Here is a 22,334-nt window from a genome sequence, read left to right as displayed (position 1 = left end):
ATTAGGCCAGACTGAGGTTCTTGGGTCATGTCTGAAAGAGGAAACGACAAAATCTTCATGGGAAAATTATGCAAAAATGAAAATAGCTGGAATATACAAGTATTATCTGGCACCCTAGGGAGATTGTAAGTATAGCCTGAAAAAGAAGTAGGCAGCAGAGATAATGGAAAAAAGAAAAAAGAACTGGATTAGAAGTTTAGACCCAGCTGTGTTAACAATATTCCAGTGTGTGTTGGTATCTTTCTCTAGGCCTCAGTTTCCTTCTAGGAAATGTCATTTCTAGTTACATTCTGTGAGATACTTTCTAGTGTTGAAATTCTGTGGTGCTGTTTTCAACTAAAGTCCCCTGGATTAAAAGCAAAATAGATACAAAAGAGAACATAAAACAAGATTAATTTTAAATGTGTGAAAAAGTAGTAAGACGGAAATAGAAAGGGAAAAATTTGCGGGCTGGGAGTCTGGGCTTCTCTATCCACCTCACTTCTCACCCTACATCCGAGCTTTGTATCTCAGAAAGAACGAAACTGGTGATGTTAGATCCTCAAATGCGACCCTTAAAATCCTCTCTGACTATGAAGAACCCAAAGAGGACCCTAGACTTAAAGAATCCTCTTTGACTATGAAGCCTTTTCTGATCCCACCTTCCCAAACCCCAGGTCCCCTTCCTGTGGGTTTTTCACTTGCCCAGATAGAAATAAGCATTCTTCCTTTTTGCTTTAAATCACCCCAGTACGTATCTGCAAAAAGCCACATCTTATTCTTTAATAACTACTTCTTTAGTTGTCCTAACTAGACTAGCCTGGACTAGAATGTCAACTACTTGATGAAAAGGATGCTGTCTGAATCACCTTGGTGTTCTCCAGACCCATGACCGTACTAAGCCCATAATAAAACCTCAAAAAATATATGTGCTGAGTAAATGAGAAAGTGAATGATTATGATGAAAAAGAAATTTGAGCACAGATAAAAGGGAAAGGTGGTTGACAATGGATTACCTTTCAAATCCTTTGCAAATCTCAGATTGTTAAACTTTTATTGATTCACTTAACCAAGTGGTTTTCTAAATATCTGTGATTTTGTGAGTATCCTCTTCCCTACCCACCTTCACCACTGTGTTCTCAGACACACTTACCTCTTTCTTGCACTTACACTTTTGCCTCTCTCTCCAGCACCCAGGATATCAACATTCTTTGGCTGACTACTACATTCATCCTTCTCTTCCCTCTGTATCTATAAATGATTCCTTATTCCCTAGTCTTAGGATGACAGGTTAGGAGAAAAGCATCTTTTAAACTGATTTCCAAATTGCCTAGGAGATGTACTTTTCTTTGTGAAGTTCCTTTTAAGCAAGGGTGCTGTTGCAATTAATTATAACCCAGTTTTAATGATATTCTTCTTACTGGATGAATGTGTATCTGCCAATTGATTAATAAATCATCACAGGTCTATTCATCAGCTTCTTCCTCCTTCTTTCTCACTCCTCCTCCCTTCCTACCTCCAAATCCCACTTAACTTTAAGAAAAATGGTCTTGGCCAGGTGTGATGGCTCAGTCCTATAATCCCAGCACTTTGGCAGGCCGAGCTGGGTGGATTGTCTGAGGTCAGGGGTTCAAGACCAAGCTGGCCAACATGGTGAAACCTGGTCTCTACTAAAAATACAAAAAAAAAAAGAAAGAAATTAGTCGGGCATGGTGGTATGTACCTGTAATCCCAATTACATGGGAAGCTGAGGCAAGAGAATTGCCTGAACCCAGGAGGCGGAGGGTGCAGTGAGCTGAGATCACACCACTTCTCTTCAGCCTGGGCAACAGAGTGAGACTCTGTCTCAAAAAAAAAAAAAAAAAAAGAATAAAAATAGTCTTATCTGTCTTAGTTTATTCCTGATCATGATCACAAATTTTCAGTTTTGATTGAGATTAGAAAGAAATGATCAGAGAACTGATATATAGATTTCAGAGTACTCTGACACAGGAAACCTGGAGCAGTGGAGGACTGCTTCAACACTTTGATTCTAGAAAAAGCAGAAAACACCTTGTGTTTTTATTAGGAAGGTGTTGCAAAAAATTGGTTCATCCTAGTGAAATTTTAGGGATCATTTAAACACTCAGTGCTCAAATCATACGTATTGTTTGGTGTTCCCAATCAGAATCATGCAACACTTTCATCACAGATGAGATTCCCATCTGCAACTGGATAGAGTACTGGTATGAGTTAGAATTATAGGAGGTTAAATGTGCTCCAGATTCTTCATTTTTACAGATGATGAAATTCGGGCTCAGGATAGAGTGGCCTATCCAAAGTTACAGAAACAATTAATGGTAAATCCAAGGCTAGAATCCATGTCTAGTGGCCATGTGTTAGCAATATAATGGTGTTTTCCAAACAGCTCCTATGAAGACTAAAATTCCCACCCTTAAAATCATTTCTTATTTGTTTTACATTTGTCCCCAGAAAACCCCAACCAAAGCATCAATATGCAAGTTGGAAAAATGGTTCATTCTTATAGCATTCATTGCCATAAATTTGGTTCTTAAAGTAGTTTCTGATCCTTAGTAGAAAGTAGAATTCTGAGAGAATTGAGAACACCTGAATGTTGGGAGTGAAAGGAACTTTCTAGAACAATATTTTCGGATATGTGTTTTGCAGAACATTTATGATCTGTAAGATGAGAATTATGGACCAAAAAAGAGATAATCTTGGTCAAATCAATTGAGAAATGTCGAAATGTAGTTAAATTAATTTTTTAAAGACTTTTGCTCCGCAAAAGACCCTGTAAAGAGGATGAAAGAACAAGATCAGATGGAGAAAATCTTTGCAAACCAAATACCTAACAAAAGACTTTTATGTGGAATATATAAAGAACTCTCAAAATTCAACAGTAAAATTTGGAAAATGAGCAAAAGACATGAAAGACATTTCATCAAGAATATATGAATGCAAAATTATTAATGATGTTCAACATGCCCACTAGAATGGCTATAATCAGAGAGACATGCAATACCAAGTGTTGGGAAGGATGCAGAGAAACTAGATATTTCATATATTGCTGATGGGACTGTAAAATGGTACAGCTACTTTGGAAAATAATTTGGCAGTTACTTAGTAAACTAATATATATTTAAGATACAACCCAGCAATCATGTTCCTGGGTGTTAATCTCAGAAAAATGAAAACATACATCCACAAAAATACATGTATATGAATATTCATAGAAGCTTCATTTGTAATAGCCAAGAATTGGAAACAACTCAAATGCTTTTCAATGAATGAATGTTTAAATAAATGGCGGTATATACATAGCACAGAAAATGCGTCAATTGATACATATAGCAACATGGATGGATCTCAAAGGAATTATGCTGAGTGAAAATAAGTCAATCTCAAAAGATTATACATGATTGTGTGTATGATTCCATTTATATAACGTTCTCAAAGCGACAAAATTATAGAGCTAGAGATAGTGGTTGCTGAAGACCAAGGGCACAGCTCAGTGTAACTATAGGAGTAGCACAATATCTAGGTGGAGTTATAAATCTGGGAGTCATCAGCATACAGATAGCATTTAAAGCTATGAGACTGGATGAGATCACTTTGGGATAAGTGAAGATAGAAAAGATGAGAAGTCTAAGGACCAAACTGTGGGTTCTGATACATTAAGAATCCACAAGAAAAGGAGAGATCAGCATAAGATATTAAAAGACATGGCCAGAGAGTGTTAGAGTGGTGAGATTTGGGGTGATTTTTCTCTTTACATTTTCTTTACTGTGGCTTTATTACTTGAAAATTTTTTTAAAAGATCCAAATATATCTCTCTTCTTTGTTGTGTTTGTAAACTCCTTGAAGACAGAGCAAATCTATGTCTTCATTTGGGATTGTTTATATACTTCAACTCCACTGAGAAACCAATATTCTTCACAGAGAAAAAGATTGTTAATTTAAGGAATACATTAGCTAAGGCATTCAGTAGGCATGATAGAGGATCGAGTTCATCTCATATAGGTTTGCATTGTCTTACATCAATGTAACTTGAGGAAAAAAGAAAAATTATAAAATGTGTTACTAGATAACCTTCAGGGTTGAATTTTCCCTCTTCCAGATTCTAGGCTTCATAAGGTCAGGAACAGTATCTATCCAGTTCTTTGCACAACGCTTTCCATTTAGTAAAGTTCCATAAAACTTGAAACATGTTTGTCTGCTAAAATCCCCCAAAACCCAAATGCTACATTTAGGAAAAACTCTTTTGCCAGTAACTGAGCTCTGTGCAGAACTTGCTTATAATTTTTATATGTTCAAATTTTTTCCCTTTTATGGATGGAGTTTTATAGATCATAAATTCAGCTGTTCAGACAACCCTAGAAGTTATTTATTCTTACTCTCTCTACCAATCCTCTTATGTTGAATTACTGACTCAACAGAGCTTAACTGAAACTGGCACTTTTCTAACACTAATAATATTTTCTATTTTTTGGGAGTTTTTCTGCCAAGAGCTTAAAAAAGTAATGAGGTAGGCAGTAAAAGGCATTTCCTCTCTGAAGGCCAAATCTTGAAAGTTCACATCAAGATTTGCATCAGCCAATATAAGACTTTCTCCATTCCCACCATACCTGACTTTAGTAGCTTTTCTTTAGCAGAGATTTAGGAAATGTGGGTTCTGCTCGTAGACAAATCATTTAATCTCAAAGCTGTAATGACTCGATTATAATGCTATAATCACCACATCACCTTCACATCTCATAATTTTGCTGTGGGAACATCTGAGACAATATTCACAAGTGGGTTCAAGACATATTGATGGTTAAAGGCCACTGCCCTAAATACAGATGTTCTTTACATATTTGTCTTTGGCTCTCTTTTTTCTTTGCACTCATTTATGATAATTGCAGTGATTGCTTCCAAAAGATTCAATCTGCTACTTGTATCCCCAGTCTTCTTCTCTCTCTAATGCTCAGTTCTGGATAATCAGTAAGTAGCTCTGTACCAACAAAGCCTAGGCTATGTTTTAAGAAAAGCTCAGGGACCAACTGGAGAACCCAATGATTATCTTTGGAGCCTTGTGTCCTGATTCAGCCCAGATTCATTAAGTGGTATTAAGTTAAATGAATTAGCTGAGTACTTCCAGCCTCAAGCCCATATTAATCTAAGAACTCTGGCAGTGATGTACCTAACAACAGGAATACCACGTACTGAGCCAGGGCAGCTGAGAGAAGGCAGAGAAAGATAAATAGATGAGAATCATAACTAGCAATTATTAGTGCTTTATGATGTTAACTCATCCATCACCAAAAGCTTGCATGACAATTACCATCTTCCCCATTTTATTTTATTTTATTTTGTTATTTATTTTGAGATGGAGCCTTGCTCTATCACTCAGGTTGGAGTGCAGTGGTGTGATCTCAGCTCACTGCAACCTCTGCCTCCTGGCTTCAAGCGATTCTCCTGCCTCAGCCTCCCAAGTAGCTGGGACTACAGGCGACTGCCACAATGCCCGGCTAATTTTTGTATTTTTAGTAGAGACAGGATTTCGCCATGCTGGCCATGCTGGTCTCCAACTCCTGACCTCGGGTGATCCACCCGCTGTGGCCTCCCAAAGCGCTGGGATTACCGGGGTGAGCCACTGTGCCTGACCTTCATTTTATTAAAATGGAAACAGCAGCATGGAAAGAGTGGGTGATTTTCTCAAATGAATATTAAGGGTTTGGCAGAAGGTTGGAGTCACAGTTTAATAATCATCTTTCATGTTGTGAAAAACATAAATGGAAAGAATGATAACAAACACACTAATTAAGAGACTATTGCCATAGCGCAGGTGGGAAGATGATGGAGACTTAAAAGCTTCTATATGGAAGAACTTATTCTTTCTTCCTTACATTTCCATAAAGGAGATACTTCTACTGTACTCCTCACAGAGAAGATAATATTGAGTGAATACTTCCAGTCTCTCCATCTTCACCTATATTTATTCCAACTCAGGGAGCAGAGATAGCTGATTTGAAATTTGAGCGCCTCATGCCCTATAGGGTGACTTTACTTAAGGAATGTTTATTCAGTTGAATGGCAATATGAGCACATTTCTCTTGTACCTTTTTGTGTTTTCTGCCCTGGGTTTTATAAGAGGGAACAGGGCTTTCTCACCTCTTCCTCCCATTATGAAGCAGGCAAAGGGGCAGTTGTTCTCCCACTTGGTTGAGGTGGCCTATTCTTCAGCTTCCTCCTTGACATTTGGATGAGTAAATTAGGCTCAAATGTTCCCACCCATTGGTGCCGATGTCCACATTTAGGGTGAGGTATAAAGATGGTCACAGGTTAACCCCAGTTACAATCTCAAATCCAGTTTCACCAAGAAGCTGTCTATTTTGTTTTACTGACAGCCAACAATAAAACTGACTCTTTCTTCCTTCTATCTTTCTAGACCTGTTAGGGTGCTAAGAAGAAGATGAGTTATTAGCACCCAAGAGAAGCACCAGTGGGGATGGAAATACAAGGTTCACATTCACTGAGCTGTGGTTTTTTATTTTTTATTTTTTTATTTTTTTATTTTTCCAGGGAAATGGGTATTCTTGATATTTAGAGCAAACTCTGCTTCTCTGTTTAATCAGTGCCCAGAACAAGGAAATGGGTTAGTCTCTCTGAGCCTTAGATTCCTGATCTGTAAAATAAAGATTAAGGATAGCTCATTTTAAACAAGAGTAATGCTATTTTCTACCCCCTTAGGCTCATAAGAGGATATGTACAGAGCCTGGTGAGTTTTATATCATCTTATCTTCAATGACAATCAAAACTCCTTCTGGGCCTCCAGAACACCCTGATGGAGTGTCAGCAGTTATTAAAGTAAAAGAGCAAAGATAAACAACAGGAGTCTTTGATCCTGGGGCCTGGTAATAGTCCATTAAAAAAAACAGAGGATGAGATCCAGTTATGCTCTCTAACCCTATTAAAACCTAGGCAGATCTGACTCTGCATGTTTCCTGGGCCTGCTGACCTTACCCAGATCTAATAAAGAAAGTGGTTTTATCTTTGCTTTTACTAACACTGTCACTCTCTGTACTAAGGGAGGTAGTAAGGGTGAGAAGAGAGTGGGATCTGGAAAGTTGAGCACCAGCTGTCCTAACTACGTATTTATGAGATACCCTTTGTGTCTAATGTCTCTTTTCCATGGAAGAAACAGTCAAGGCCCATAGAGATTGATTATATGCTCAAAGTTACAGAGCAAGTTAGAGTAGGAAAAACTAAGAAAATGAGTTAACTGATTGAAAGAACATTCATTGATCATCCACCATGGGCCAACATTGTACTAGGCTGTAAGAGTAGGATTAAAAATATGAATAAACATGAGTCCTTTCTCATCCCTTAGGAGCAATAAAATATTGATGGTTCTATTAGAGAACATTGTAAAAGATACAACAAGATCACTGAGGGGGGAGTGCCCATTTTTCTAGAAGAAAAGATTCAGAACATCACTATCAAAAAGTTATATGTAATATAAATTATATATGAAAAAGGTTATATATAAACCTATACATATGCTATATATGTCATACATATACATATATATGTATATATAAATCAACTTTTACCCAATTCAATTGCAATGTAATTTTCATAACTAAAGTGGCATATATAGGTGATTTAAAAATATTTTTAGTAGAGTTAAATGCAATTTAATTGGATTTGTTTGCCTGATAGTGAATCTTAATAGTTACTGATTGCATATTAAATTGATCTAAATTAGCGGGTTACCCCTGTCACAGATAACATGCTTAGAAACATACAGCTTAAGAATGGCACCATCACTGGGCTGAGAAAAACCTTGAAAGCTCAACAATTCATTTGACTAGAACAAACCTCACATTTTCTTATCAGTTCTTTTCTTATAATTATTCAGATGATTATTTTCTTTCCAGCTTTTATTTTAGATTTAGGGGGGACATGTGCAGATTTGTCACATGAGTAAATTATGTGTTGCTGGGGTTTGGTATACAGATTATTTTGTCACCTAGGTAATGAGCATAGTAGTATCCAATAGGTAGGCTTTCAATCCTCACCCTTCTCCCACCGTTCACCCTTTAGTAGGCCCTGGTGTCTATTATTTCCTTCTTTGTGTCCATGTGTACTTAATGTTTAGTTTTCACTCATAAGTGAGAACATGCAGTATTTGGCTTTCTGTTCCTGCATTAATTCACTTAGGGTAATGGCCCCCAGCTGCATCCATGTTGCTGCAAAGGACATGAATTCATTCTTTTTATGGCTATGTAGTATTCCATAGTGTATATGTACCACATTTTCTTTATCTGCTCCACTGTGGATGAGAATCTAGGTTGATTCCATGCAGATATATATTGCATGGAATATTTTATGTATATTGGAATGACTTTCTAATTTTTGGAAAGTTTATCATTGCAATAAATTCCAGAGGAATCAGCAGGTAAAACTAGACTCATCATAGATTGCTGGCAGACACGTGGATTTTGTAACAATGTATCACTGTAAGAAGAACTGTTCTTTCCAGTGATTAGAGTTGTAGTAAAGTGCTTGGGGTTTTTTGTTTGTTTGTTTGTTTGTTTTCTGAGACAGAGTTTAACTCTCTCACCCAGGCTGAAGTGCAGCAGCACGCAATCTCGGCTCACTGCAACCTCCGCCTCCTGGGTTCAAGCGATTCTCCTGCCTCAGCATCCTGAGTAGCTGGGACTACAGGAGCGCGCCACCATGCCCGGCTAATTTTTTGTATTTTTTAGCAGAGATGGGGTTTCACCGTGTTAGCCAGGATGGTCTTGATCTCCTGACCTCGTGATCCGCCCTCCTTGGCCTCCCAAAGTGCTGGGATTATAGGCGTGAGGCACCACACCTGGCCCTGTGCTTGGGTATCCTTTCTCACAAATGGCTGCTTGTTTTTAACTGATGGCCAACTTGAAGGCATAATCTGAGTGATGTATCTGAAGAAGATTATTATACCTCAACTCCACAGAATGAAGTGGAGTTATTTTTTAAGCTACTTTATTTTTTAAGCTACTATTTATTGAGCACACACAATGGATCAAGTGCCATTTTAGATACTTTTTATGTATTGTCATAAGTAATCCTCATAAACCTTTGAAATTGGTATTATTATACCCATTTTTACAGATGCATAATCAGAAATTCCAAGAGGTAAAATAATACATCTAAATTTACACAGGTACTAAGTGGTAAAACTAGGATTTGCTTTTGCATTCTCAATTGTGATACAGTAATCACTATGCCAGGCATTTCAGATGATGAGGCAATACAAAAGCCTTGGTTCCTGATTTTTAAGATCTTACAGTATGCTTGGAGAATCAGATATTTATGAAAGCAAAATGATGTCAATGCTAAAGTTTTAGAAGCAAAATCTTACGGCAATATTTGAAAAGAAAAAAATATAGATAGGTTCCTTGGAGTTTTGTGAAACTTCAAAAGAAAATATTTTCAACAAGTTATCATGGGGAAAAGAGAACTCCAGGCAAGTGTTCTGGTACAAGTATGTGAGCTTTGCTCGGATGTCCATGGGTAGGTGGCTGAATAGAGTTCATGGTGCAGTACATGAGGGATATAGGAGAGGATTAAGCTGGAAAAGTGGAAGTAAATGAAAAGAGCAAGACCACAGACTACCTATCCTGCAACACACACAAAAGGAAAAATTTTAAAGCTATGAATATTCTGGTGTATTTCAGGATTTCTTAGTGGGAAAAAATCTTTTTCATTGTTGTTTTGAGGAAATTTACTCAGCAGACTATATTCAATAATGTAACCTAAGATTTTATTTCTCAGACCTTCTCTTTCCAGTACCTCCTATCTATCTAGATAATATGGAAGCCGGGGAGAAGAATGGGAACCCAAGATCTATGAGCCCTTATGGCATATGAAAAGTGGGTGTTATCTGAAAAGTAGAACTCTAGATGAAACCAGGCCTTTCCCAACAATGGAGCCCAGGGCAATGCTGTCTTCAATGTCCATGCCATTAGACTTGTCATAGATGAGCTTCTATAATGATGGCTTTCTGGTTAATTAAACCCCCTGAATGATTCTGTGTAACACTGACTTCTGTGATTCATCACAGAACAAGTCTTCATTCTTTCGTGGATTATTACTGTTTTCAGTGACTATATTTGGTTGTTTACTCTTTTTGGCACCAATCACCCAGTGAGTCAACAAGCATTGTGAACAAATTACCCTCATTGTCTTTTCTGAGTCCCTTAATTTACTTTATTTTTCATTTTTTGCAAATGTCATTGTTTCTGCTAATGTTGTTTTTTAACATCTGTCAAGATAAAAAATAGAAAAAATCACTTGTAATCCTTGTAGCTTGTTTTCTTCATGAGTCATAGATGCTACTGTATGATAAACTTCAAGCAGTTGGGAAAAATATGTTTGATAAACTACTGTGTTAAATGCTTTGGAGATCATTCCTGAGCAGGAGTAGCATAATGCATTAATAAGTATATAGTGAAACTTCAGGAGAGATGGAAAGTGTTTACTCATTTAAGTAATTTCTGGGAAAGAAACTTGGAACAGTCTTTAGAGGATTCTGTGTTCTGTTTCTGGGTCTTCTTTTGTTAAAATGGCAAAATTACAGCTTTGGAGATGATGGGCTTTATCTTCTTGACTCTACCTCAAGCTGTTTCCAGTAAATGCTATTACCAAATTACTCATTGACTTGAAGTACATCTGAAATTGACAACAATAGTGAAAATGGCAATAGTAGTAATGTTAGCTCTCAGCTATTGTGTGCATACAGTAGGTCAAAACTATACTAACTCCTTCTCATAGGTTATTACATTTAATGTTTAACAAAACTTAAAACTAAACATTTTAACTCCATTTTATATTACAGTTTAATTATCTTAAGCAAAGTTACACAGTGAAGGAGCCAGTCTTTTGTTTGATTCTAAGGCATGTGTCCTTAACCAATACAATATTCTATCTCTCAGATTCACTGAATCTTTTTTAAACCAACACGTGTATATGTGTGTGTGTTGTGTGAATGTGTGTAAATGTCTCCTCCTCCTTTTTTTTTAAATATTACTTTAAGTTCTGGGATACATATGCTGAATGTGCAGGTTTGTTACAAAGGTATACATGTGCCATGGTGGTTTGCTGTACCTATCAACCTGTCATCTAGGTTTTAAGCCCTTCATGCATTAGGTATTTGTCCTAATGCTCTCCCTCCCTTTTACTCCCAACCCCCAACAGGTCTCAGTGTGTGATGTTCCCCTCCCTGTGTCCTTGTGTTCTCACTGTTCATCTCTCGCTTATGAGTAAGAACATGCAGTGTTTGGTTTTCTGTTTCTGTGTTAGTTTGCTAAGGATGATGGTTTCCAGCTTCATCCATGTCCCTGCAAAGAACATGAACTCATTCATTTTCATGGCTGCATAGTATTCCATGGTGTATATGCACCACATTTTCTTTATCCAGTCTATCATCAATGGGCAGTAAATGCCTCCTTCTGTGTATAAAGATACCTATACAAATATATCTTTGCACTTCTGAGTATAGAATGTTTGCAAACATGTAGTAGAACTATTACCATTCACAGTCAGCTGCAGCTGTAGAGATTCCTTTTATTGTCTCTTCCCTACAGTCCAACCAATACAGCTTTGCAGAAGTAACTTTATTTTAAACAGATCTGACCATGTCACTACTGTCCTCAGAAAACTTTAGAAGTTCCCTATAGAAAATGTAATAAAGCCTAAACTCCTCAACCCTCTGTAAACATTTCCCCTGCTGAACTTTCTAATCCTATATTTCATTACATCTTCCCTCCAATTCTAAGCCCTTCTTATAGTAGGCTACCATCATTCCCACCAATATACACACAGTTTCCTGACTGTGTATCTTTTTTTCATGCTGTCCCTTCTGCCTGACATTCAATACTTGTCCTAAGTCTTAAACATCTTTTAAGACCCAGATGAAAACACTTAAGAACAGAATCTGCCTTATTTTCTCATTAAATATTACATTTGATTATGGTGTGTTTCAAAGTTTGCCTTAGAGCATAATACTCATTTGTGTATGCATCTATCTTATCTCACAGCTCTCTTCCACCTGTGCTCCTTTCAAGCACGAGAACACCTGGTTTATTTTGTATTTAGAATTTCTTGCATAATGCTTAACACATGCTCAGAAAATGTTGGTTAACTTGAAGCAAATATTCACTAATGTCATTTATTTTTATAACTACTTCATTCCACCAGTGCAAAGAATGTACCTATGCTATGAAATGGCCAAAATGTAAATATTTTTCTGACATATTTAAAAATATGCCATGTTTGATCCATTATCTCTCTATCCTCAAGGAGCCACTAACTCAGATGTTTATGTCAAAACTTTATATATCTCATCTGTAAGACATGAATCAAAAATTTTTAAAAAAGTTATTATTTTAAGAAAGCTCTTCCTATACAATGAAGAGGTTTAATTCAATGCCTCACTTCCTTTATTCCAGTGCTAGCTGTGAAACGTGAAGAAGTAGCCTGAGGTGCTTGAGATTAACACTCTATGGACAATTAATCTAGTTCAGTCTTGAGCATAGAATACTTAATACAAGTACTATACTTATGTAGCCATTCATTTTCCTAACAAAGACTGATTATATCCCCAGGAAGTCAACCACAGTTCTCCATGACTTACAGTCACTGGCCAAAACTTCATTACCAGTGAAAATAGTGTGTCTTTTTCTATTTTAAATATTTACATATTATTTTTATACATGAATGTCTGTGTATGTCACTGTTCTCTATCTTAAACTAAATGTTTAAGAATGGAATGGCCATGCCAAAGTCTGGTCAGCCTGATCATTTCAGTCATTTTAATTTAAAGAATGAATTGGATCAGCAACTTAATGATCTGAGTTAAGCTGGTTTGGAAATCAGATAATGTGAGAATAAACGACCGTGGGTTGCATAAGTGTGATCCATACCTACCTGGAAGGAAACCACTAACCAGAATAACCATAGTCTGAAACATGGGGTGGAAAAACAGTTTTATCACAAGAAAATATTTTACTCCCAGTTTCTTCAGGTAGGGGAGGCCCTTCTAGAGAGAGACAAAATGCAACTATACCTAACAAGAGTTTAGAGCAGTGGAAGGGAATCTCCCAGCTATGTTCAGACCAGAAGATAATATATTTCAAGTAAGCCACAGAGGTCGTCATTCATTCATTTAACAAGGCCTGCTCTGTGCCAGGCACCATTTTAAGAACTGGGGATACAGTTAAGAACAACAACAAAAATCTGCCATTATTAAAGTTACATTCTAGTCTGAAAAGAAAATAATCAAATGAACACATAATACAGTATCAGTTATTATAGAAGAAAAGTAAAGTAGGGTCAAGACATCTAGCATTTGGGGATAAGTCAGATAACAGATAGAATTTCAGAGAGAGTGGTCGGGGTCTCTTACCTGAAGACAAGTGAGCAGAAACCCAAAGGAGGCAAGTAAGCAAGCCATGAAGAGATCTTGGGAAGAGTGTTTCAGGCAAAGAGAACAACAAGTACAAAGACTGGGTGAGAGTGGTTGGTGGGTTTGAGGAACAACCAATAAAGTCATAGTGCCTGGGGCACTGTGAACTAGGGGTAGAGTGACTGAACATAAGATCAGAGAGGTGGCCAGGAAGAAGATCCTATTAGACCCAAGCACAGATTATTTTTTAATTGAGGTAAAATTTACATACAGTGAAATGCATAGATTTTAGGATTAGATAACTTTTTTAAAATTTAGGAATAGGATCTCACTTTGTTGCCCAGGCCAGAGTGCAGTGGCTTTTCCTAGGAATAATTGTAGAGAACTATTGCCTCGATCTCTTGGGCTCAATAGATCCTCCTGCCTCAGCCTGCTGAGTAGCTGGGGCTATAGGTATGTGCCATTACACCTGGCTGAGATACATTTTGACAAGTATATTCATTCATGTAACCATCACCTCAAACAAGTTACAGAATATTTCTATTTTGGCCTGGTGCAGTGGCTCACACCTGTAACCTCAGCACTCTCAAAGGCAGAGGCTAGAGGATCACTTGAGTCCAGAAGTTCAAGATCAGCCTGGGCAGCATAGCAAGACTCTGTCTTGACAAAACATTTAAAAATTAGCCAGGTGCAGTGGAATGCACCTGTGGTCCCAGCTGCTTCAGAGACTGAGGTGGGAGGATCATTTGAGCCCTAGAGTTTGAGGCTGCAGTGAGGTGTGATTACAACACTGCAGCCTGGGTGAGAGAGTGAAACCCTCTCTCTAAATTTTTTTTTTTCTAATTATCCCTAAGAGTTCCTTCATCTCCACTTCCAGTCAGTCTCCACCCTGTCTCCTGATGCATATGGTCTAGTTTTTCTTTTTCCCACCACAAATTAGTTCCACCCATTCTAGAATTTTATATGAATGAAACCATAGAGTATACATTCTTTTGGTAAGGCTCTGTTTGTTCAATATGTTTTTAGATTTATTTATGTTTTTGCATACACTATTAGTCAATTCTTTTTTTAACTGCTAATTAGTTAATATTCCATATATAACCATTCCACAATTATTTATCTATTTTTCTGTTGGTATTCATTTGAATGGATTCTAATTTCTGACTATTATGAATAAAGATACTATTTTATATAACTCACTGTGTTGACATATCTTTGTATTTCTCTTGGGTAAATGCTTCGAGTGGAATTGCTGGGGCATAGAGCAAGTGTATTTTTTCCTTTTAATGAAAAAAAAACCCTGCTGAACAGTTTTCTAAAATAGTTGTACCTTTTTTCAAGTTCTTTTGAGGCACTCATTTATTTATTTTGGAATTCAGATAAGAACAAACACATCATAGACAGTCATTGTACAAAGTAATTCAGTTATCTCAATTGCAATTAATAAACATTTTTTCTTCAAGACAGTTAACACTTTTTCAGATCAATCTGAGTGCCACCTTATGCAAATGCTAAATTTAAAAAAAAAAAAAAGTCTAAATAGATTAAGAGAGTAGAAGCCAATTATGCTTTTCTCAGTCGGAACTATTTCAACAGAACTGTTTCAGTAATATAAATCAGATCAAGAGGAGGTGAACTTCAGTTTAATTCCTGAAATACAATTCATAAAATAAGACCTTTATGTTTAAGAGGTCCTTTAAACTGGCTTTTATTGTACTGTCATTTCCAAAATCTCACTAAGAGGGAGAAGGAAAAAATAGCCTTATTTAAAATGTTCTGACTTTTAGTAGCCACCAGTTTTATGTCTTCTTTATGCCATTTAGAAGGGAATCTTTTTCCATTTGGTAACCACTTTTCTTTTTCTTTTTTCTTTTTTTTTTTTTTTAGAGATGGATTCTTGCTCTTTCGCTCAGGCTGGAGTGTAGTGGCGCGATCTCAGCTCACTGCAACCTCCGCCTCCCAGGTTCTAGCAATTCTCCTGCATCAGCCTCCCGAGTAGCTGGGATTACAGGCGCAGGCCACCACCCCTGGCTAATTTTTTTTTTCTTTGTATATTAATAGGGATAGGGGTTCACCATGTTGCCCAGGCTGGTCTTGAACTCCTGAGCTCAGGCGATCCTCCCACCTGGGGCTCCCAAAGTGCTAGGGTTATAGGCATGAGCCACCGTGCCCGGCCGGTAACCATTTTTTTCCCAGTGTTCTCCCAGCTGTTGTAACAGAGCCCCAATTTCTTTCCCAGAAGAGATCCCCACTTTCCTGATGTCGTGACACTTGCAGGAAATGGAATTCACCACTGCTACATTTCCTTTCAGAGACAGCGCTCTCCTTGGTACCTCAGTAGCTCACATACACGAGTAGTTGCATCACGAGCAGTTGCATCACATTCCCTGGAACCTATAATGAAGTCTTAATCAAGTTTTAATGGTTCTGAACTATCCGTTGCTTTAACTAAATCTTTCATATTTTTAACCATAAATAATCCAAGGCTTTTCTCTTTTGGTGCAGTCTTCAACCTCAAATCCACTTTTGCAACATCATCCTATCATTTCAATAATGAGGCAAAAAGAGTCATTGACTTTGATGAAAAACTTTCAACATTTTTACTGACCTTATTAAACTCCTCTAAACTTTAATTAGCAGGTAAACCTACATAAGGAGCCACATCAAGATCACAGATAAGGGGAATCAAATGATTTACATGGTTACCAACAAAATTTTCTTCATTTCCACCCAAATCGTCATTCCTGATATTCCGGCCAAGTGTTTTGCATTTTCTGCAATTGTTTACAAAGTCTCAGGACCATGGTCACCAGGTTGCTCTACAATTGTCCCATAAAAGTGTAGGAAGGTCTAGCTAAGTTGGGAAGAATATTAAGAGGAAATTTCAACCTGTGCTAAGTGGAAGCTCATGAGTTTCTTATTTTAATTTAGCAATCAACACTCTGAGAGTTTCTGCAACTCCTGGAACATTTTGGAAGCTTGAACTTGAATATTGCAGCAATTTTCATGTTTAGTTAAAAGAAAACATTTGGATTTTGTTCTGACTTATCCTGTTCAGATTGTGGCAATTAATATGATTTTGACACTGAATTCTCTAAGGTGTTTGGACCTTTCCAAATAATGTTATTTGCAGTTCCTGTTATTATTTTCAAGGATATATGTAAATAATTATAAGATTTCATTAGTAAGAATAGTTATCAGCCAGTCATGATCCGTACAAGTACTTTTAAAAAGCCAGTACTCTTATAAAACCTGAAATATCTTAAAAGTATAAGATAATCCTCTTTTATTTCTGTTTGGCATGTCCAACAAATCTAACTTTCTTATTTTTTAAATCATAACCATTAAAATCCTCAAATAAGGTATCATTAAAATCTTAAAACAGAATTTACAGGGACAGCCTTGTGTTCAGCATCTTTCTGCTGGTCAGTTGTGACTTCGATTTCAGCATATCATCCGTCAGTGGCAACATCAATCTCTAGTGTAGTAATCTTCACATTTTCTTTGTGAAGCCTGGCAGTAATTGTTCTGCGCTCTTCTCCTTTGTTGTTTATCATCCAAATCCTGGCTGCCTGAAACATTGTCTTCATCCGAGTAGGAGTGGCAGTGTTGGCAAAGTCTACATTTCCAGGCTTTAGTCCATTGAATAAACCCCTCACTGTTCCTGCCCTCCTGCTTTTTTCTTTTTTCTTCTTCTTCTTCTTTGAGATAGGGTCTCTGTCAGCCAGACTGGAGTGCAGGGTTGCTATCTCAGCTCACTGCAACCTCCACCTCCTGGTCTCAAGTGATTCTCTTGCCTCAGCCTCCTGAGTAGCTGGGACTACAGGTGCATGCCACCGTGCCTGGTTAATTTTTGTACTTTTTGTAGAGACAGGGTCTTCCATGTTGCCCAGACTGGTCTTGAACTCCTCAGTTCAAGCAATTTGTCCATCATGTCAGCCTCCTGAAGTGCCAGGATTATAGGGTGAGCCACCACACCTGCCCCCTCTGCTATTCTTAATTCATGATTCTCTTTCACAAGTAAATTGTAAAACTCTTCAATCCTTCTGAGAAAAGTGACTGGAATTATGAAGACTGCCACCATTGTAAATACACGTTGCTTCGGAAGGCAGACTACTACAACTACAGCTCAACGCTGGCCTGTGCAGAGGATACACGGGTCTCAGCATCTGGAGAGAACCTCAGCAGCCTTACAGGGACCCCGCCGATGCTGCACCCATGTTTCATTCCCTTCAACAATGTTCCAGAGTTCTGGTTCTTCCACATCCTACCCAACATTTAGTGTCATCAGTCATTTTAAATTTTAATCTTTTTTTGTAAGTGCATAGAACCATCTCATTGTGGTTTCAATGTGCCTTTTTTTTTTTTTTTTTTTTTTTTGACACGGTCTCAGTCTGCCGCCCAGGCTGAAGTGCAGTGGCGTGATCTCAGCTCACTGCCACCTCCGCCTCCTGGGTTCAAGTGATTCTCCTGCCTCAGCCTCCCAAGTAGCTGGGATTACAGGCATGTGACACCACGCCCAGCTAGTTTTTGTATTTTTAGTAGAGACGGGGTTTCACCATGTTGTCCAAGATGGTCTCGATCTCTTGACCTCGTGAGCCACCCTCTGGGCATCCCAAAGTGCTGGGATTACAGGCATGAGCCACTGCCCCCAGCCCATTGGCCATTTTTATATCATTCTTTCTAGAGAGTTTGTTCAAGGGTTTTGCCTATTATATTACTGGTTTGTAGGAGGTATTTATATATTCTTTATAGATTCGTATAGGTTATACAATGTTCTAACTGTGAAGGAAAGCCATCAGAAGGTTCGGAACAAGGCAAAGCCAGTAGTTCAGTTATGCAGAATTTGCACAATGCAATTTTAGGGGCTGCCATTCACATTTATAGTCATCATAGGTATGTATATTTGTTACAATTTTCCTTGATGTAACAGTATATTTTGAGGAAGAAACAATTTTTTTTCTAATTTACTCAGAAACACCACTTGAGGTAATGGTGGACCACTGCCATAGATCTTGATAAGGATTATTTTGTCATTTGTATGGATAATTAACTGTGAGGAGGCAAGGAGAAGAGGTTATCCAAGCAGAAGGTTGAAAGTGTCAATGAGGTGTTTTGGGAAATTTTGTTGTACTTTTTGTTTTTGACTGAATAAGGTATGAGAAGAAAGAGGCAATTTAAAGTAGTAGCTATTCAATTTATAAACAAAATTTAGAAGAAATATGAGGGGCCCCAATCATGCTGGATTGGAAGATGAAACTTTTCCACATCTCCTATCTCTCTAACTGATGTAATATTCTCAAAGTAAGAAATAGCCTCAGAATCTAGATCAAATCAAGGGCAAGACTATAAACCTTTTGTTAAAATCCTTGAAAAGATTTATGGCTATGCTTGCTAGACTCTCTTAGCTTGGCAAAAAAGCTCCTGAGAATTTTAAAGGCATTGTCCTGACACGATGTCTAAAGTGGAGAGAAACCTGCCCGAAAAATGAATTGTTGGAATGGATTTTGCCTTGTATGAACTATAACCTGATAGATAATAGAACCCCCACAAAGTTTTAAGAGAGATGTATTATATTAAACTAAAAACATCAGAGATACTACAAAATGAAAGAGACTTCTTGTCTTCTAACTTTCCACAGGCTGAAAGTTTGCTGAGAGAGCTACTTAGCTGCCAACACAGCCATTGCTTATGAAAAAAGATGTTCCAGAGGGTAGAACCAAGACCCGGAGCAAGAAAGACCCAGATAGGGAAAAACAAGAGATGAGAAGAACCATGGGTTAGGGAACTATTAATACTTTCAGGGATTAGAACTGGGCCCTAATCGAGAAATAGTCCCTACTGTGGAAGGTGAAATTAGCAACGTGTCCATGGCTGGAGGTAAGAATTGCTACTCCTTCCATGAGTTTCTTGTCCTTCACCTTTTGAATGGGAGTGTTTGTAGCCAATATCCTACTGCTTTTTCAACATTACATATTGTAGGTATTGGAGGAGATGATGTCATTTTTGTTCAGAGGTATTGTTATGCCCAGACCGTTTATTCCCCGAAGAAGACCACCAGAGTCCAGAGTCAAAGCCAAGCGGCAAGGATCTTTATTGCAAGTTCAAACTCCGTCCCTCCCTTCCACAACATACAAGAGGGCCTGGAACAATGCGTGCGCTCGCTTCTTATACCTCGATGTAAACAGGATATGTAAAGTTACAGAGAAACAAGGGAATTCTTCTGGTTGCAGCATTACAATTGGTTTACATTTTAAGTTATACTTTTAGCAGTTTTCTTATCGGTTCCTGCGCTTTTACAATCGGTTGTAACCTTATCGGAGATTCTCCAGGCTATGATATATGGAGGAATGTGTTTGTGTCGGGCCCAGGAAGTGGAGGCATATGGGAGGATGTGTTCTTTCAGTATCTAGATTAAGAGGAGTGGTGGCCGGGCGCGGTGGCTCAAGCCTGTAATCCCAGCACTTTGGGAAGCTGAGACGGGCGGATCACAAGGTCAGGAAATCAAGACCATCCTGGCTAACACGGTGAAACCCCGTCTCTACTAAAAAATACAAAAAACTAGCCGGGCGAGGTGGCGGGCGCCTGTAGTCCCAGCTACTCCGGAGGCTGAGGCAGGAGAATGGTGTAAACCCGGGAGGCGGAGGTTGCAGTGAGCTGAGATCCTGCCACTGCACTCCAGCCTGGGTGACAGAGCGAGACTCTGTCTCAAAAAAAAAAAAAAAAAGAGGAGTGGTATCAAAGATGTGCTTGAGAAACTACATCCAAAATGCCTCATCAGTATCTGGACCAGATTTATATGATGAGATCAATAATTTTAAGTCTGATGCTCTGATTGAATGAGAATGTAGAAGGGATATGAATTACTCTGGCCTGAATTGGCTGTGGTAAATTGTTTTTCAAAGATGGTTGCAACAACTCCGCATATTCTGCATGCCCCTCCTCCTATTTGGAGGCAGAATTTGTATCCCCTGTCCTGAATCTGGGATGTCTCTGTGACTTGTTTCGATCAACAAAATGTGGCTGAAATGATGGTGTACAATTTCTGAAGCCTGGCACAGTGATATCTTGTATCTTCTACCTCCAATCTTTTTGAACAGTTTCCTGAGGTTACCTAGGATGAAAGAAAACACAGAGAGAAAGTCTGAGCCATTAGCCAGAGCCAACTGACAGACTTGGGAGTGGGGGCATCTTGGGGCTCACAGCTCAGCCAACCCTCCAGGTGAAGGCAGCCCAGACAAAACCAGCCAATTCATAGAAGTGTGAAAAGATAATAGATTGTTATTGTTTTAGGGCACTAAGTTTTTGTGTGTTTTATTACACAATAATAGATAACGAAAGCAGAGATTGACTTCGTTATAAAAAATCTTTCATCAAAGAAAACTGGTTCGATGGCTTTACAAACAAATTCTATTATCTTTATGGAGGATTAAAACCATTCCGTATGAACACTGCCCAAGATAAAAGAGAAAGGAACACTTAAAGTCTAGTTTTATGAGATCAGCAAAACTGTGATGTAAATAATAAACAAGTACATTTCTTATAAGAAAAAAAGCATTAGTTCACTATTCCGCATAATTATAGGTACAAATATCCCTAAGAAAATATTGAAAAATTGAATCAAGCAATATATAAAATGGAAAATATTTCAGTACCAAGTGGGTTTTATTCTAAGAATGGAAGAATGTTCCAGGGGAAAAAATATAATCATCTCAATAGATGTGTAAAAATTTGAAAATCCAATGCCCACTGATGATTAAGAAGTACTAAGAAAAATAGAAATAGAAATAAATTTTCTCCGGTAAAGAACATCTTTAAAAATTCTACAGCTAATAGAATGCATTCTCTCTAAAATCAAAAACAAGGAAAGGATATGTGATCTTATCTCTTCTATTCAGCATTGTGTTTGAAGTCCTAGCCAGCAGTAGGTCAAGAATCAGAAACAAAGGTTCAGGGATTGGAAATGAATAAGTACTGATTGTCAGGCCTCTGAGCCCAATCTAAGCCATCATATCCCCAGTGATCTGCACGTATACATCCAGATGGCCTGAAGCAACTGAAGATCCACAAAAGAAGTGAAAATAGTCAGTTCCTGCCTTAACTGATGACATTCCACCATTGTGGTCTGTTCCTGCCCCACCCTAACTGATCAATTGACTTTGTGAAAATACACCATCCCTGCCCTTGTGATAATGTACGTTGTGATATTCTCCTGCCCTTGTAAATGTTCTTTGTACGATACACCCTCCCCACCCTTGAGAAGGTACTTTGTAATATCCTTCCCTGCCCTTAAGAAGGTACTTTGTAATATTCTCCCCGCCCTTGAGAATGTACTTTGTAAGATCCACCCCCTGCCTGCAAAAACTGCTCCTAACTCCACCGCCTATCCCAAACGTGTAAGAACTAATGATAATCCCACCACCCTTTGCTAACTCTCTTTTTGGACTCAGCCCACCTGCACCCAGGTGATTAAACAGTTTTATTGCTCACACAAAGCCTGTTTGTTGGTCTCTTAACACAGATGCATGTGACACTGATTATTGATTTAAATATTTATTTTAAAATAATGTGTCTCATGAAAAAATGCTCATCATCACTCGCCATCAGAGAAATGCAAATCAAAACCACAATGAGATACCATCTCACACCAGTTAGAATGGCAATCATTAAAAAATCAGGAAACATCAGGTGTTGGAGAGGATGTGGAGAAATAGGAACACTTTTACACTATTGGTGGGAGTGTAAACTAGTTCAACCATTATGGAAAACAGTATGGCAATTCCTCAAAGATCTAGAACTAGATGTACCATATGACCCAGCCATCCCACTACTGGGTATATACCCAAAGGATTATAAATTATGCTACTACAAAGACACATGCACACGTATGTTTATTGCGGCACTGTTCACAATAGCAAAG

The 22,334-nt window shown here is 38.0% G+C and overlaps 1 pseudogene; it reads right to left on the bottom strand.

Moving 5' to 3' along the window:
• Positions 1-15,213: 15,213 nt before the first annotated feature.
• On the bottom strand, positions 15,214-17,583 carry LOC111539274 (annotated as a pseudogene).
• Between the last annotated feature and the right edge of the window lie 4,751 nt (positions 17,584-22,334).

Source organism: Piliocolobus tephrosceles, chromosome 1 (genome assembly GCF_002776525.5).
Source record: "Piliocolobus tephrosceles isolate RC106 chromosome 1, ASM277652v3, whole genome shotgun sequence".
Lineage (NCBI taxonomy): Eukaryota > Metazoa > Chordata > Mammalia > Primates > Cercopithecidae > Piliocolobus > Piliocolobus tephrosceles.
Note: the sequence above shows the minus strand (reverse complement) of the source record. Positions and strands in the feature narration are given on the sequence as shown.